This window comes from Bos indicus, chromosome 1 (assembly GCF_029378745.1).
Source record: "Bos indicus isolate NIAB-ARS_2022 breed Sahiwal x Tharparkar chromosome 1, NIAB-ARS_B.indTharparkar_mat_pri_1.0, whole genome shotgun sequence".
Taxonomy (NCBI): Eukaryota; Metazoa; Chordata; class Mammalia; order Artiodactyla; family Bovidae; genus Bos; species Bos indicus.
The window spans coordinates 54690649-54710068 of record NC_091760.1 but is presented as its reverse complement, the minus strand read 5'-3'; positions in this window follow the sequence as shown (position 1 = coordinate 54710068).

The window sequence follows — 19420 nt, the reverse complement described above, 5'->3', positions numbered from 1 at the left end:
ACTGCATGGGCAGTCGAAGATAGCCTGAAACCAAAAATCAGTTTTGAAATGTAATTTTGCATTATAAAATAGATTCTGAATTATTTCCTGTTTTAAATTATCCACACCCTTGTTTTTTCCCTTGATTACAGTTTTGCCTATGATCCTTAAATGAACAAGGACCTATGTAAATCTTTGTTGCATTTCCTGACCTCCTGTAATAATCTGAGGCTTCTATTCAGACTGAAAGAGGAGAAAATTGCTTTTGGTTCAGATACATATTGACTGGTATCTAAATCAGAGTATTCTGTTATCTGCTGTTTTTTTTTTTTTTTTTCTTAATTGGAGGCTAATTACTTTACAATATTGTAGTGGTTTTTCACATACATTGACATGAATCAGCCATGGGTGTACAAATGTGTCAAGTGTACATGCTTGTGTGCATGTGTATGCACGTGTGTACCTACGTTCTTTTATGCATGCACTCATTACTCAGGCTCCACTGCAAACCAGTGTTTGTCAAGCTTCCTGACAGGAAATGCACCAGACTACTGGTACGCTTTGACTTTTCTTCTTGAGAAATCAAGAATTTAGCAAAGCAGTCAGAACCCCAGAGGAGATACCCTTCTTGCTGAACTCAGAGCTATCCATGTGACCGTTCAGCAGAAATCAACCAGTTTTGTCACCAGTGAGCATCTTGGTTGATGAATTAAAACCTGTATACAATCTCTAGAGAGTGCCTCTAGCTTCCCTATAGGAAGTGGGCAGGGAGAGAGAGGTGGGGGGAAAGAGAGACAAATGCTTGGGGAAGGACTTTCTTATCAGCATCTTTGGATTTCTCATTAATCTTCCTTTGTGCCCACGATGCCCTTATGCACTGTTATCTTTAAGAGTGTAAACTGAAGGTACTATTGCAGGATGATGGAATTGTTCAAATTTCCTTCTCTTAACCTCCTATGGAAAGTACAAAGACAAATGTTTCTGCTGAAGACTAAGACAAAACCACTTCTGAGTTTCTTTAATTTTCTGTATTTTGATGCTTTGACATTTGAGGTCTTGCTGATCCTTTCAGGACTAGCCAATTCTAAGACATGGTTAACAATGGACCCATTAGGATACCTTTCAAATAGAAACCAATCAATCCAGGGCTCATATTCCTGGTCACCTCCTTTATCAGGTTCTACAACTGGGGACAGCCCCTCTGCCCCAGAACCCACTGAAATTATTTAATCTAGCCAGTCCTAAACCTGCTCACTCTGTCTCTCTCATTTCTCCCCACAGAAACCAGAATAAAGACTGGTGCATGTTAGCCCTGTGTCTCTTGACTGACCCTCGTGCTTTTCCCTGTAATAACCTATGAGTAACAAACTATAATTTCAGTGTCAATAGTCTCCTGGTCTGTTGGCCTTCCCATACATCAATAATAATAAAACAACTAAAACATGGAAAGCATGGTATACTGAGTGGCAAATCTCAAGAGGCCATCCCTGAGGTATAGTTCTTCCATGAGACTTTCCCTGACCTTATCAACTTAAATGAACTTACTCTTCTATGAACAGCCAGCATTATCACCTATGACTCTCATTAGACAGTTAAACATGTTCCTTCCTGATAGTGTATGTCTTTTAAATTTAATGTGTATATCTTGTTCTTCCAACTAAAATATAAATTTCCTCAGAGTATATATAATTCTTAGCATCTTCAACAATAACTGATGATTTAATAAATGAGTGCACAGATGTAACTTGTTAAACTTGATCCTAAACTCACAAAGATCTTACTTTTTTTTGTCCTTTCTGAGCTTTCTTGTTGCAGGTAACTTTATATGATGAGCCCCAGTTACAAAATTGCTAAGTGTTTTCTTCTGACAAATAAATTTATAAGCCTAATAAATACCTAACTATTTCCCTGAACTTATCATCCCATTTGATTGTCTTAAGCATCCATAACTTGCTTGTCATCTGTAGGAAGAGGAAAATGACACTGGGTGCTATTTAGGAGCTCTGTTTTGCATTCAGACAGACCTACTTTAAATACTATTTATACTATTTAAGTTAGTTGTATCTTTGGGCAAGTTCCTTGACTTTTTTGATCCTCAGTTTCTTCACCTGTAAAATAGGGAGAATAATACCTGTCTTTGAGGGATTTTATAAGGATCACATATGTAAAGTTCTTAGCATAGTACTGGCATAATGGGAGATGCCAAATAAGTAGTATGATTCTACATCTTGCTTTGCCTGGGATACTCTGCTTACTCCTATTGTTCTAACACAATTATTAACAGCACCCCCCAACTTTTACCCAGTGTTCCAAGTTTGGACAGTAAATAGTCCTATCAATGAATGTATTTTTAAACTTTTACTATTGACTACTACTACTCAATATATGTGAATGAATACATATTTATGAATGAATATACAATTATATTTGGGCTGTGCTATAATCCTTTCTAGTAAGATCCACCTCATCCCTTTGTCTTCATCGCCAAGAAGCAGAGTATGGTACAGTGGCCGAGAGCACAGCCATAGGAACCAAACAGCCTGGTCTTGAATCCCAGCTGAGCACATTCTAATGTGTAACCTTTGGCAAGCCATTTACTTAGTGTGTGTTGGCTTTCTCATCAGGAAAATGGGAACAATATAAGCAATATTTTTATCATACAGTGTCATGAGTCCAAAAGTCTACATGTATACGTGAAAATGCTTACACCAGTGTCTAGTACATAGCAAGCTCCCTGTGAGCAAGTGTTATGTTGCTGCCTCTATGTCAGTGGCAACTAAGCTGAAATCAGCTGGGTTCTGTTTCCTGTGAATTGCTGCTGGAGCAGAAAGCAGTTCTGATACTGCATTCAGTTCAGCTGGCAAGTCTGGGTGAATGTCTCTGATTATAAAGTCCTTAGATGATAAAGACAGAGGAAATTTGTACAATATCATGTGTGGTTCTTCAGGATAAAAATGTGTTTTGATAATGTTATGAACTGAATTATGCACCCCACAACCACCAAATTTATATTTTGACACTCTAACCCCTGCCAATGTGACTGTAGTAGGAAATAGTACCTTTAAGGAGGTAACTAAAGTAAATGAGGTCATAAAGGTGGGATCCTAATTTGATAGAACTGATGTCCTTATGGAGAGAGACACCAGAGATCTCTATGAGCATGCACAGAGAAGAGCCCCTGAGGTCACAATGAGGACATGACTGCCTGTAAGCTGAGAAGAGGGGTCTTACCAGATACCAACCCTGACAGCACCTCATCTTGGACTTCTAGTTTTCAGAAATGTGAGAAAATAAATGTATGTTATTTAAGCCAGCCAGTCTGTAGTATTTTGTTATTGTTGCCTATGCAAACTAACACAGATGAAAGAGCATGGTCAAGAGATTAAATGCAGAAAGAAAAATTGTGTATAATTTGAGAATTGGCTCAGAGTATTGGAGGAGCCCTCTGTTTAGGGAAGAATTACCAGGTCAGAGTATGCTAAATGAAAAGTTGGTATTTTAAATGTACGAATCTGTTCAAGGATGATACAGAAAGTGAGAACTGTGGTCAAACCAGACAGTGCATGTCCTGTTTAAAGGCACTGAAATTCTAATTTTCTAAAGCCCCCATACGGGTTAAGGGATACATACAATGATAAGGCACTGGGCCTTCGGCCCTGCTCCAGTGAATGTCTTTGGAAGTACAGGTGAGTCGGATTGTCCTCTGGAGAGCCCTGAGGTGGGCTTTTGTGGGTGAATAGAATCTACGCAAGCAAATCAATGAGGAAAGATGGTTCCAGAGAGTTCCAGAGAGGAAGAGTGATACAGAACATCGTACCTACAGAACTGACTGCTAGGTTTATTATGTGACACAGGTAGATCAATTTTTCAGGGTACTTTTAAGATAGTCCATCTTGCTGGAGTAGAAGCACCATATAAACTAAACTGGAAAATAAGAATGGAAAGGTCTAGATTGTGTTTGGCTACAAATTCTGGAGTAATACCTGTGGACATCAAGTGATTCATTTCAGCAAGTGAAAGCTACCACTAAAACAGTAGTTCCAAATTATAAGATGGAAAGTCCAGAAATAAACTCACGAAACTATTGGTACCTTATTTTTGACAAAGGTGGCAAGAATACACAATGGGGCAAAGACAGCCTCTTCAATAAATGATGTGGGGGAAACTGGACAGCTACATGTAAAAGAATGAAGTTAGAGAACACTTCCTAACACCATACACAAAGATAAACTCAAAATGGATTAAAGACCTAAATGTAAGACCAGAAACTATAAAACTCTTAGAGGAAAACATAGGCAGAACATGTGATGACATAAATCAAAGCAAGATCCTCTATGACACACCTCCTAGACTAATGGAAATAAAAACAAAAGTAAACAAGGGGGACCTGATTAAACTTAAAAGCTTTTGCACAGCAAAGGAAACTCTAGCAAGGTTTCCTTGAAAAGACAACCCTTAGAATGGGAGAAAATAATAGCAAATGAAACAACTGACAAAGGATTAATTTCCAAAATATACAAGCAGCTCATACAACTCCATACCAGAAAAACAAACAACCCAATCAAAATGTGGGGAAAAGACCTAAACAGACATTTCTCCAAAGAAGACATACAGATGACAAACAAACACAAGAAAAGATGCTCAACATCTCTCATTATTAGACAAATGCAAATCAAAACTACAATGAGATATCACCTCACACTGGTCAGAATGGCCATCATCAAAAAGTCTACAAACAATAAATGCTGGAGAGGGTGTGGAGAAGAGGGAACACTCTTGCACTGTTGGTGGGAATGTAAATTGATACAGCCACTATGGAAGATGATATGGAGATTCTTTAAAAAACTAGGAATAAAACCACCATATGACCCAGCAATCCCACTTCTAGGCATATACCCTGAGGAAACAAAAATTGAAAAAGATACGTATCCCATTATTCATTGCAGCACTATTTACAATAGCTAGAACATGGAAGCAACCTAGATGTTCATCGACAGATGAATGGATAAAGAAGCCGTGGTACATATGTGCAATGGAATATTACTCAGCCATAAAAAGGAACACATCTGAGTCAGTTCTAATGAGATGGATGAACCTAGAGCCTATTATACAGAGTGAAATAAGTCAGAAAGAGAAAGAGAAATATTGTATACTAATGCATATATATGAAATCTAGAACAATGGTACTAAAGAATTTATTTGCAGAGAAGCAATGGAGAAACAGACACAAAGAATAGACTTATGGACATGGGGAGAGGAGAGGAGAGTATGAGGTGTATGGAGACAGTAGCATGGAAACTTACATTACCATATGTAAAATAGATAGCCAATGGGAATTTTCTGTATGTCTCAGGAAACCCAAAGAGGGTCTGTGTATCAACCTAGAAGGGTCGGATGGGGAGGAAGATGGGAGGGAGGTTCAAAAGGGAGGAGATATATGTATACCTAAGGCTGATTCATGCTGAGGTTTGACAGAAAACAAAATTTTGTAAAGCAATTATCCTTTAATTAAAAATAAATTTAAAAAAACCAATAGTTCCAAATTAATCTTAAGTACTGGCTAAAATGCTTTGGAGGAAAAAGAAATTGGAATGAGTTCCTGTGACTGCACACATTCAAAAGAGGCTGATTTGCCACTTCAGAATTGGTATATTGCAGGTGAGCAAATTACCTGGGGTCTTGTTAAAATAGAGTCTGATTCAGCAGGTCTGAGATGAGATCTGAGGTTCTACATTTTGAACAAAGTGATGCTGCTGATGCTGCTGGTTCCTAACTATATTGTAAGTTGCAAGGAAATGAATGACCTATAAATTCATTTACAACCTATAGTTCCTTGATTTTACTACTTAGCATGCTGAGAAACAGGCTGGAAATTTGCATTTGATATTAGCTTGAGTCATTCTGCTTGTCCCTCTTCATGAAATTGTGCATTCTGGAATGCCAAGTCAAACCATGCAAAAAAGGATTAAACACAGCTCCTTGCCTTCCAATTACCTCACCACACACTGTGAGTTAACAAGAGCAAGGAGAAAATAAGCACACGATTCTGAAAAGATTGGAGCTAGACTTGAGTTTAGTGATGAAAGATAGGAAAGAAAGAACTGTGGGATTTAACCCTAGATTAGTTTTGTTTTGTTTAAGAATACAGTTTAAAAAAAAAAAAGAATATAGTTTAGCTATGTGGAATCTAAAACAAAAACCAAACATAAAAACAGAGAGCAGAAAAAATGGTTACCAGGGGCTGGAGGATGGGGAAACAGGGAAAGGGTGATAAGCAGGTACGAACTTTTATTATATAGCTATAGGATAAATAAGTTCTAAGCATCTAATGTATAAAGTGATGGCTATAGTTGGTAAAACTGTTTTGCACAATTGGTACTTGCTAAGAGGGTAGAACTTAAATGTTCACACACACAAAACCAAACTGTGTGAAGTGATGGATATGTTTATTAACTGAATGCGGGGATTCTTTCACAATGTATACCTATATCAAATCACCACAATGTACACTTATTTGTTTTATTTTTATTTGGTTGTTCTGGGTCTCCGCAGTGGTGTGAGGGCTCTTGGTTGTGATGCATGAATGTTCTCAAGTTGTGGCTGGCAGGCTTCTCTTGTTGGGGAGCACGGGCTCTAGGGCATGTGCACTCAGAAGTCGTGCCATGTGGGCTCTCTAGTTGTGGCATGCATGTACACTTTAAAAATCATGCAGTTTGTATGTCAGTTATACCTCAATAAAGCTGAAATTTAAAAATAAATCATTTAGTATTACCAGTCAATATGAAAATTAATCCCACTGTTCAGTTCAGTTCAGTTCAGTCACTCAGTCACGTCCTACTCTTTGCGACCCCATGGACTGCAGCACACCAGGACTCCCTGTTCATCACCAGCTCCCGGAGTCTACTCAAACTTATGTCCACTGAGTCAGTGATGCCATCCGACCATTTCATGCTCTGCCATTCCCTTCCCCTCCCACCTTCAATCTTTCCTAGCATCAGGGTCTTTTCAAATGAGACAGTTCTTCACATCAGGTGGCTAAAGTATTAGAGTTTCATTTTTTTTTTTATTCAATTTTAATTTAAAAAAAATTATACATGTGTTCCCCATCCTGAACCCTCCTCCCTCCTCCCTCCCCATACCAAAAAAAATAAATAAATAAAGTATTAGAGTTTCAGCTTCAGCATCAGTCCTTCCAATGAATATTTAGGACTGATCTCCCTTAGGATGGACTGATTGGATCTCCTTGCAGTCCAAGGGACCCTCAAGAGTCTTCTCCAACACCACAGTTCAAAAGCATCAATTTTTCAGCACTCAGCTTTCTTTATAGTCCAACTCTCACATCTATACATGACTACTGGAAAAACCATAGCCTTGACTAGATGGACCTTTTTTGGCAAAGTAATATCTCTGCTTTTTGATATGCTGTATAGGTTGGTCATAACTTTTCTTTCAAGGAGCAAGCATCTTTTAATTTCATGGCTGCAATCTCCATCTGCAGTGATTTTGGAGCCCAAAAATATAAAGTCAGCCCCTGTTTCCACTGTTTCTCTATCTATTTGCCATGAAGTGATGGGACCAGATGCCATGATCTTAGTTTTCTGAATTTTGAGACTGCATCATCATATAATTCCCATGAAACTACATGTGAAAAAAATTTTTTCTCAAATCATTTTTCCCTAATGGTTCCTTTTAGACCTTGAGATCATATACAAAATATTTAATTTGCAGTATGTTAAAAATATTTAAGAGTCACAAACTTTTTAAAAAATAATTTTATATATTTTTGGCTGTGCTTGTTCTTCATCACTTCTTGGACTTTTCTTTAGTTGTGATGAGTGGGGACTACTCTCCAGTTGCAATGCACTGGCTTCTCATTGCTGTGACTTCTCTTGTGGAGCTCTAGGGTATGAAGGCTTCAGCAGTTGTGACACGTGGGCTCGGTAGTTGTGGCTCCTGGGCTCTAGAGCACGACTCAATGACTCCTAGCATTGGCAGACAGATTCTTTACCACTGAGCCACCTGGGAGGCCCCATATTTATACCATGGAAATCAGCAAACACTACCCAGAAATGTTTTTCTTCCTGGTGAACCAGTGTAGCAGTGTATCTTGACAAAATATAAGTGTGTGTTCTAGTAGCTGGACTAGACAATTTATCCTAGGAAGGGGAAATTGAGAGGAGGATTGGGGGCATGGAACCCTCCATCACCCTGTTTGTTGAGAAATTTTAGAGGCATTGTTCTCCCTCTAGTTTTCACAGTATGTATTAAGTACATGCCCATGACTCCTTAATTTGTGAAACACAAAGATCCTGACCTTCATATCATTCAGTCTGGTGCCAAACATAGTATTTTGATTTTTTCAGACCTTGGCTCAATTCCAAAATGCTTCTGGTAGAATGAGAATGAGCAACCCCATTAGGAAGAGAATGAGCAAAAAAAGGAGTCTAAACACTGAAAATAATTTTGTATTACTTTAAACTTTAACATCTGCTATGCCTAAGGCAACATAAGATTTCCATTAAAAATTACTGTTATATTTACTCCAGTCATATAGAAGGCTCCCAACAAACTTCACATCATGATTTTCATCACCACCATCAACACATCAGCAGCAGCAATAGCAATCTCATTTATTGAGCAGTTACACTAAGCCAGGCCCTAGTGATTTGATCATTGTTTTATTAAGTGGTTACCATGTGCCATGCTTATGCTAAATTAGTGGCTGTTGGTTTTCTTGGTCTCCCGACCCCCTCACACTCTTAGAAATTGTTTTAGGCCTCAAAGAAACTTTGATTATGTGAGGTATAGCCATTGATATTTACTATATTAGAAAGTTAAACTGGAATATTTAAAAATTTGTATTTATTTATTCTCTTACCAATAATAATATAAATCCATTATATATTAACATAAAACATGTTTTTATGTGAACAACTATTTTTACAAGGGAAAAAATGTTAGTGAGAAGAGTTTATTGTTTTGTAATTTTGCAAATCTCTTCAGTAAAAGGCAGCTGGATTTTCTCATATCTGCTTCTGCATTCTATCTATTACAATATCTCTCACCATGTAGACTCTGGAAAATTCAATTCTGCACTCATTTGAGAATGAGAGTTAAAAAGGCAAATAATGTCTTAGTATTTTTGTTTCCATCTAACCCTCTCTTCCCCTCTCCCCATGTCCATAAGTCTATGTCTTCGTGTTTTTAATAAAATAGTTTTGACCTCAGGACTGCCCCCTTCCCGAGTCCTTAGATCATACTTTAAAAACTTCTGGAACTGTAAGAATGGAGTCAAACCTCTCCTACCCTCACAGAACTTATATTGCAAGGCTACGTCTCTTATACGCCTGTTTAAGCTCATAACAAGCTCATCCCTATGAAACGTCTGCTTTATTGCTTCCATGTTTCACCCGAGAAAACTGAGGACCAGAGAAGAGGTACTACTGGCAGGACTCCAAATGGCAGACCTCATACCCCATCTAGAGCTGATACTCGTATCTACTACACAACCTGCTTCCTAAAGCATGACACAGAGTGAAGTTCTTACCCACTTTTCAAAAGTTTCACCTAGGTAGGAAAGTTTAATCATCTTTTGAAGAGATCCTTTATGAAACAGCTTCCACTCCAGTGTATTCTATTACAACTGAAAATGATATCCCAAGGCAGGCCTTTCTTTTTTGGAAAGATAGCAAGTGCCCAAGATGGCTGATATACTCTGAGAAGAATATGGAAGTGACAGAGAAGAATCTGTCTGGAAGACCTACCAAGAAACTGCAGTCTTTGAACTGAGCCCAGATGTACTGAGAGTAAAAAAAAGAAAGGTTGGTTTGTTCTTTCCAGCCAGTCAGAAGAGTGAGCTGCCGTGATCCACAGGATTCTCTGCTTCCCCCAAAATTCATTCCTGCTGCAGACATATGGTGGCACAGGCCCATAGCTTTTCTCTACTCAGATCAGACAGTATATCTGGGTGCAACCTAGCATTGTACTTATGAGTCATTGTCAGATACCCAGGGATAAACAGAAATAACATGTAACGTCATCATCATTTATTGAAAAAACTCCTAAAGAGTTTTATAAATGAAACTCTAAAAATCTCTACTTTATACTAGCTCAGTAGTATGCATATGAGCTTCTTAGGTATAACTACTATACTGCTAACTGCTAAGTCACTTCAGTCGTGTCCGACTCTGTGCAACCCCACAGACGGCAGCCCAATAGGCTCCCCCGTCCCTGGGATTCTCCAGGCAAGAATACTGAACACATGTATACCTGTGGCGGATTCATTTTGATATTTGGCAAAACTAATACAATTATGTAAAGTTTAAAAATAAAATAAAATTAATTAAAAAAAATAAATACATAAAGAATTACAAGGTCTGGAAAGAAGTCCAAAGATGACCTGGCTTTTCTTCAACATTCAGATAGTGCAGTAGAAAGAGTAAAATCTTTGGAGTCCTAGAGATGAAGGTTTAACTGCAGGATTTTCCAGTGACTATGTGTATGGTTAAGTAAGTGAGTTTCTAAGCTCCAATTTTTCCATCTGCAAATTGCAGAGGACAAAGTCATCCTCATAGGAACATTGTGAGTCTTGAATGAGACACTAAGGAAAAGGCATGGTCCAGTTCTTTGCATTCAAAGACAGATGTTAGAAAGATGTTACTTCCCTTTTTCCTAAGTACAGTGATCATGTAATTTATCATCCCAAATGAAGCACTTTTGGGAACAAAGACAGGCTCAGTTAATAATTATAACTGAATAACTGACATAAACTGGGACTATCCCAGGCAAATCAGATGCATGATCACTCTTCCTCCAAGTAAAATCTTCTGGAAGGTAGGTGTGCTTGTTGGCACTTAAATAGTTTATAAGATGTCAGTATAGTGCTTTTTTCTTCTTCATTAATAAGCTTTATTTTAGTATAGTTTTAGATTTACAGAAAATTGAGGAGAAGTATATAGAGTTTCCATGTACTGCACCCCTACACATACTGGCATTAGTATGGTGCAATTGTGCGGTAGTTTGAGCATTCTTTGGCATTGCCTTTCTTTGGGATTGGAATGAAAACTGAACTTTTTCATTGGTTGCACTCATCTCACACTCTAGTAAAGTAATGCTCAAAATTCTCCAAGCCAGGCTTCAGCAATACATGAACCGTGAACTTCCAGATGTTCAAGCTGGTTTTAGAAAAGGCAGAGGAACCAGAGATCAAATTGCCAGCATCCGCTGGATCATGGAAAAAGCAAGAGAGTTCCAGAAAAACTATTTCTGCTTTATCGACTATGCCAAAGCCTTTGACTGTGTGGATCACAATAAACTGTGGAAAATTCTTCAAGAGATGGGAATACCAGACCACCTGATCTGCCTCTTGAGAAATTTGTATGCAGGTCAGGAAGCAACAGTTAGAACTGAACATGGAACAACAGACTGGTTCCAAATAGGAAAAGGAGTACATCAAGGCTGTATATTGTCACCGTGTTTATTTAACTTCTATGCAGAGTACATCATGAGAAACACTGGACTGGAAGAAACACAAGCTGGCATCAAGATTGCTGGGAGAAATATCAATAACTTCAGATATGCAGATGACACCACCCTTATGGCAGAAAGTGAAGAGGAATTAAAAAGCCTCTTGATGAAAGTGAAAGAGGAGAGGGAAAAAGTTGGCTTAAAGCTCAACATTCAGAAAACGAAGATCATGGCATCCGGTCCCACCACTTCATGGGAAATAGATGGGGAAACAGTGGAAACAGTGTCAGACTTTATTTTTTCTGGGCTGCAAAATCACTACAGATGGTGACTGTAGCCATGAAATTAAAAGACGCTTATTCCTTGAAAGGAAAGTTATGACCAACCTAGATAGCATATTCAAAAGCAGAGACATTACTTCGCCAACAAAGGTTCGTCTAGTCAAGGCTATGGTTTTTCCTGTGGTCATGTATGGATGTGAGAGTTGGACTGTGAAGAAGGCTGAGCACCAAAGAATTGATGCTTTTGAACTCTGGTGTTGGAGAAGACTCCTGAGAGTCTCTTGGACTGCAAGGAGATCCAACCAGTCCATTCTGAAGGAGATCAGCCCTGGGATTTCTTTGGAAGGAATGATACTAAAGCTGAAACTCCAGTACTTTGGCCACCTGATGCGAAGAGTTGACTCATTGGAAAAGACTCTGATGCTGGGGAGGATTCGGGGCAGGAGGAGAAGGGGACGACAGAGGATGAGATGGCTGGATGGCATCACTGACTCAATGGACGTGAGTCTCAGTGAACTCCGAGAGTTGGTGATGGACAGGGAGGCCTGGGTTGCTGCGATTCATGGGGTCCCAAAGAATCGGACACGACTGAGCAACCGATCTGATCTGATCTGATTAATTAAAGTACATGGTTTACACTAAAGTTTAATCTATAGTGAGTATTCTATGAGTTTTGACAGTGTCGTGAATCTACCATCACTCTCACATACCGGATTGTTTCACCTTCTAAAAATCCCCTGTACTTTACCCATTTATCCCTCCCTGTTTATCACGCCAATCCTTTGGCAACCATCAATCTATTTATTCTCACTAGTTTTGCATTTTCTGAAAGATGGTATAGTTGAGTCATACAATATGTACTGTTTTCACACTGGCTTCTTTAACTTAGTTGTATCCCTGTAAGGTTTCTCCATGTCTTTTCATGGCTAGACAGCTTATATCTTTTTATTGCTAAATAATATTGCACTGTACGGATGTACCACAGTTTATTTATTCACCTGTTGAAGGTTATCTTGGTTGCTTCCTATTTGGGGCCATTATGAATAATGATGCTATAAATGTTTATATGCAGGCTTTTGTATGAATTTAAGTTCCCAACCTAATTGGTAAATGCCTAGGAATGTGATTACTGGATCCTATGCTAAGACTGCGTGTAAGCTTTGTAAGAAACTGTCCAACTTTCTTCAAAGTGGTTGTACCATTTTGTATTACCAGCAATGAATGACTTTCCATTGCTCTGCATTATTGCCACATTAGATATGGGCAGTTTTGAAATTCTTTTTGTTTCTCTCGACTCATCAGTAATTCATGTAGGCCTCCATATATAAACAGAATTTCCTTAATTATGTAAGTTATTTTGTGCATATGTTAAAGTAATTGAATCATTTTTTCCAATTTTGGTCCCCTAAAATGCATCAAATATGGTTAATCTAAAGAGACAGTCTTAACCATCAACAATAAGGAAGAAGGTCATGATTATTTTGGGTCAGATAAAGAATTTACATAAAAGCATTTTCTATTAAACTATTATTTAAAAATTTTTTTAAGTGGAAAGTAATATAATCTATGACTATTAATATTTAAATTGCCTTGTATTCAAAAGCAATCAGTGAAGAAATGAGAGACAAAATGAGAGGTGAGGGAAGCATTTTGCAATTTAGCAAATACCATGGGTTTTTTGACTATTTACTTATTTGATGTCTGTTTTGCTTTTTCTCCTGACCTCATGAACCTATGAGATTTTCCTCATGTCATCAACCTTTTCTGAAGGCTTCATTACCCATGTCACCCACATTTGAAACTTGGGAGTCATCCTTGGCTCCTTCCTGCTTCTCACCACTTAGTTGTAAGCCATCATCACTTAGCAGTGTTTTGTTTTGTTTCTACCATTGTACACTTGGAGCAAATGAGAAAAAGACAGCTGGACTACCACACCACGTGTAACTTTACATGACACTGATAGACTGGAACATACAAAACTGCATCTTTAAAGGTTTTTAAAAAATTATTATAGCAGTTAGTGTTTACATAACCTATCTTCTTTAAGATTTCAAGAAAATATTAAGAAGGCAGTCCAGTATGCTTTCGAAATCTTTCACAGTTGCTAAGGGAAAGAAGAAAATTATCTCCAATGGTCAATTATTATAATATGCCTTACTTGGTGGAATAAAGAGATTTCCTACTAACACTTTTGCATTCTTTCATTTATCAGATTAATCAGCTAAAACCTTGGAAGAAAGGACAAAACTCACTTCTCAGCCTCCCATTTGGCCCTCCTGCAAATAATCTCCTTTGACAATGACACCAGTGGCAGTGTCTTCCTGAATGCAGAGCTAATCAAGTTAGCCTCCATATAAAACCCTTCAATGGCTCTCATTACACGCAAGATGAAATCTGAAAAGTTTCTGGTGATTTGTCGATGACTCATTTTTTTCCAGCCTCTCTCATCCTTGGCCAGTTCTCCAAGAGCACTGTTGTCTTTCTGCAGTGACTCTGCAGTAACTCTGCTGTCTCTTGCACAGGTCAGAAAGTCCAACCCCTGATTTTCACCTCCTAATCTCCTTACAATATCTTCAAGACTTAATCTAGGGAGCATTTTTCTCTAAAACTTACCTCAATTACCAAAGCTGAATTTATTCATTTAAAAATAATTCATTCAGTGCCTCTGTTATGCTGCTTTGGGGTTGGGGTTGGTGCTGTCACCAGGTAGATCAAATTCTTTTCTCAGTATTACAGAATAGTGTCAGGGAAATGGGTGGAAGGATTTTCATATGATAAAGAAACATATAAAAATGAATAAATTTAAGTAAATAAATAATTAAGAGGATTTCATATGGTGCTACAAAAAATATTTTAAAAAGGCAAGGGATTAAGAGAAAGTAAAGTGTAGTACTGTGGTAGGCAGAACTATGAGACACTAAGATGTTCCCATGGTAATCCTTGAGATCTGTGAGTATATTATCTTCCATGGCAAAAGGGATGTTGCAGGTGTGTTAAGATTAAGAACCTTGATATGGGGAGATTATACTGGCTGGCTTAAAACTCATCATTCAAAAAACTAAGATTATGGCATTTGGTCCCATCACTTCATGGCAAATAGATGGGAAAACAATGGAAACAGTGACAGACTTTATTTTCTTGGGCTCCAAAATCACTGCAGATAGTGACTGCAGCCATGAAATTAAAAGATGCTTCCTCCTTGGAAGAAAAGGTATGACCAACCTAGACAGCATATTAAAAAGCAGAAACATTACTTTGCCAACAAAGGTTCATCTAGTCAAAGCTGTGGTTTTTCCAGTGGTCATGTATGCATGTGAGATTTGGAACATAAAGAAAGCTGAATGCTGAAGAATTGATGCTTCTGAACTGTGGTGTTGGAGAAGACTCTTGAGAGTCCCTTGGACTGCAAGATCAAACCAGTCAATCCTAAAGGAAATCAGTCCTGAGTATTCATTGGAAGGACTGATGCTGAAGCTCCAATACTTTGGCCACCTGATGCAAAGAACTGACTCCTTAGAAAAGACTCTGATGCTAGGAAAGATTGAAGGCAGGAGGAGAAGGGGACGATAGGGAATGAGTTGGTTGGATGGCATCACTGACTCAATGGATTTGAGTTTGAGCAAGCTCCAGGAGATGGTGAAGGACAGGGAAGTCTGGCATGCTGCAGTCCATGGGGTCACAAAGAGTCAGACATGACTGAGTAACTGAACAGCATCAACGACAATGCTGGGTTAGTCAGGTGGGTTGAATCTAATCACAAGTCCTTACAAAAGGAGAACCTTTCCTAGCTCTGGTCAGACAGAGGGAGAGAGAGAAGTGATGGCGGGGGCGGGGGGGGGTGGGTAGGAAAGAGAGAGAAGTGATGGGGGACAGGAAGAGAGAGAGAAAGAGAAAGAGGGAAAGAGAATGAATGGTGATAGCTAAAGGGGCAAAAGATGCAACATTGCTGGTTTTGACGATGGAGGAAAGAGACTATGAACCAAAGATTTCCTGAATCTGGGAAAGACAAGGCAACAGATTCTCTGTGATTGTGAAAGAAACACAACCCTGCTGACATTTGATTCCTGTGAGATGGGTGTTGGACTTCTGACCTGCTGAGCTGTAAGGTTATAAATTCATATTGTTGAATCCTCTCTGTTTATGGTAATTTGTGACAATGGCAGGAGTAAAATAATGCAGTAAGCTACTTAACACCCATTGGCCTGGGATGCTTTCACTGAGGAGGAACACTTGAACTGAGATCTAAGTGGGAAGAAGAAATCAACATTGTGAACCTCCTGGGAAGAAGAGTTCAGGTAGGGGGAAATGTAAGTCCCTGAGGATGGGGCAGACTTGGCATGTTTTAAGTCATGGTGAAAGCCAATGTGACTGGAACATGTCATGGGAGGGAGCCCAGGATGAGGTCTGAGCTAAAGGCAGGTGCAGGCCAACAGATGCCTTTTGCCGCTGTAACTTCCAATGTGGTACTTTCATTAGCATAATGGACACACAAGGAAACCCCCTCACTACACTTGAGGCCCTCAAGATCCTTTAGAGCGGGGACTGCTCCCATTCATCTTTGACCCTCAGCACAAAGTATCGTGGTGGCTCAAACATGAAGTGAAGTTGCTCAGTCATGTCCAACTCTTTGCAACCCCATGGACTGTAGCCCACCAGGCTTATCTGTCCTTGGAATTTTCCAGGCAGGAGTCCTGGAGTGGGCTCAAACATAACAAGTCACAAATTTATGACTGTGGGGTCAGTGTTTGAGATTCTTCAGAAAAACAGAGCATTAGTAAGATTCATCTCTGTTGTTTTGGAAATATCCACACTTGGGAGCTCCCTAAGTTTAATTTCTTCCTGCTAGTCATCATTTGGGTAACCATTTTATGGTACATTAAGGGAAAATGATTTGTGCTGGTATGTGAACTAAAAAGCAGAAATTCAGGTAATAAAACAAAATTGTTGACTGGGGCCCCTAGGGGACGTTTCTTCAACACTGTTATCATAATCAGGTATATTTCTATCTTAAAAAAGGTACCCTTGTGTGCTTATAAGATGAAGAATTTTCCTTATAGTTAAACCTGTTTTGGAAACCAAAGTGGAGATATGTGCATTCGAATATTGCAAGCATGTATTTGTAGAGCCTATTATGTGCCAGAAGCTTATCTCCTGCAAGCCCCACTCCACCCCACTGAAGTCCGGGCACTTATCATTGCTGTTTCACAATGGCAAACTTAGCCACAGTGGGGCCAAGTAATGCAACCAAGGAGAAAATGCTAGGAAGGGAACTACGGCCTAGGCCTCTGGCTCCAGAAACTGCATTCTTCAGTGTGTGTGTGTGTGTGTGTGTGTGTGTGTGTGTGTGTGTTAGTCGCTCACTTGTGTCTGACCCTTTGCAACCTCATGGACTGTAGCCCACCAGGCTCCTCTGTCCATGGAATTCTCTACGCAAGAATATTGGAGTGGGAAGTCATTCACTTCTCCAAGGGATCTTCCCGACCCAGGGATTGAACCCAGGTCTCCTGCATTGCAGGAAATTTCTTTACTATCTGAGCCACCAGGGAAGCCCACATTCTTCAATACCAGACTGCATCCTCCTCATCCTCCAACAAAGGGGCAGAACCAGGATTTAAACTTTAGGCCTCTCAAGAAAAATGTCAGAGAGTCTGTGTATGGTAAACTTAAAGATTTTTAAAATTTCAGTGATAACACAAGTCATTTTTTTTCTCTGTAGTTATTGCCTGGATTAAAGATCATCAAGGAATTTCTTTTAAAAATGTACTTTTGATGGAGTAAAAGAGGGTAGAGCTAAGAAGACACACCTTTCCTGAAATTGTCTGTTAAAAAAACATTATGATCAGAAGGAGAAAATGCAGCTGCTTTTGTCACTGTGATGGATGATATAAAATATTTTGAATTTATTTTATTTTTACATATGAACTGCCATCTAAGACAGTTCCAATTTGTGATGTAATCTCCAGACATTTATTTTTTGTCTCTAATTTGAAGGAGTCTGGCAGTATCTTTGCTTCAGATGGGTAGTGTATATGTTTAACCAGTCAATGTTAAATTACTTTAAATAAAATTCATTCAGGCTGCCTCTATCATTGAAGATAATAGTGTGATATATATATATATATATATATATATATATATATATATATATTTTCTGCTGGTTCTGTTGCTTAAGATGTTTTAGATCGATTTGAAGAAAATAAATGGAATAAGTAAAATCAACACATGAAAATAAATAACTTCATTTTTAATTTGTTCTATATGTACAGTACTCCCATCCATTAGTTAGTCTATTTAAATTGTAATGAATTGGCACAGGAGGATGGATGTCTTTTGAGATTGGATCTGCTGTGTAGATGAAACTAAAGGCCAGAAATGAAAAAAAAATATTATTGAGTTCTTAGTTCTTTTATTGATTCACTGGACAGCATGTGGATAAATTATACTGCATCTTATTAGTTTGTCTGACCACTGATATAAGAATGTGCCTTAATCCGTTTGTGCTGCTATAACAGAATATCATAAAGAACAGAGATTTATTTCCCGTAATTCTGGAGGCTGGGAAGTTCAAAATCAAGATGCCAGTAGCTTTGGTGTCTGGTGAGGGCCTGCCTCCTGGTTCCTAGATGTGTCCTCTAGGAATATCTTCTTGCTATGTCCTCACATGGCAGAAAGGGCAAAGGAGCTCTCTAGGGTCTTTTTTATAAAGGCACTAATCCCATTCATGAAAGTTCCACTCTCTGACCTAATCACCCCAAAGTTCCTCCTTCCAAACCCATTACACTGGAGATTAGAGTGCAATATATGTATTTTGGGGGAGTTACAAACATTTTGTCTATAGTAAAGGGTAGCAGGAAAATCTTGTGTATACCACTTACCTCCTTGATAAGCATCTTCCTAGATAGTACCAATTTACTCATCAAATTCTCACTGCATGGACATCACCATCCTGGATATTGGTGGAATTACAAATATAAATCTCTTGTAAATCTTGATCTTAAAAAGCTTATACTACAATAGTGTAATAGTATAAATTTATACTATAATAGTATAAGTATATACTGTAAGTATAAAATACAGTATCATAGAAAAGCTGTTCTTATAGAGATGGCATAAACATACTATTTTTATACATGCTTTAAAACCTGAATCTAATGCTATCTCCTCAGTGAACATTTGCTTGATTCCCCTAGGCTGAGTAAGCTCTCTGTCCTTTGTGTACATATGGTTTTTCATTTGAGCTTACGTTGGGGCTTCTGTAGGAGAAGGCAATGGCACCCCACTCCAGTACTCTTGCCTGGAAAATCCCATGGACAGAGGAGCCTGGAAGGCTTCAGTCCATGGGGTCACTAAGAGTCAGACATGACTGAGTGACTTCACTTTCACTTTTCACTTTCATGCGAAGGAAATAGCAACCCACTCCAGTGTTCTTGTCTGGAGAATCCCAGGGATGGGGAAGCCTGGTGGGCTGCCGGCTATGGGGTTGCACAGAGTCGGACACGACTGAAGTGACTTAGCCTCATGGGGCTTCTGTATGAGGCTTCCCAGGTGGCTCCGTGGTAAAGAATCTGCCTGCCAATGCAGGAGACACAGGAGACTCGGGTTTGATCTCTGGGTCAGGAAGATCCCCTAGAGGAGGAAATGGCAACCCACTCTAGTATTCTTGCCTGGAGAATTCCATGGACAGACAGCCTGGC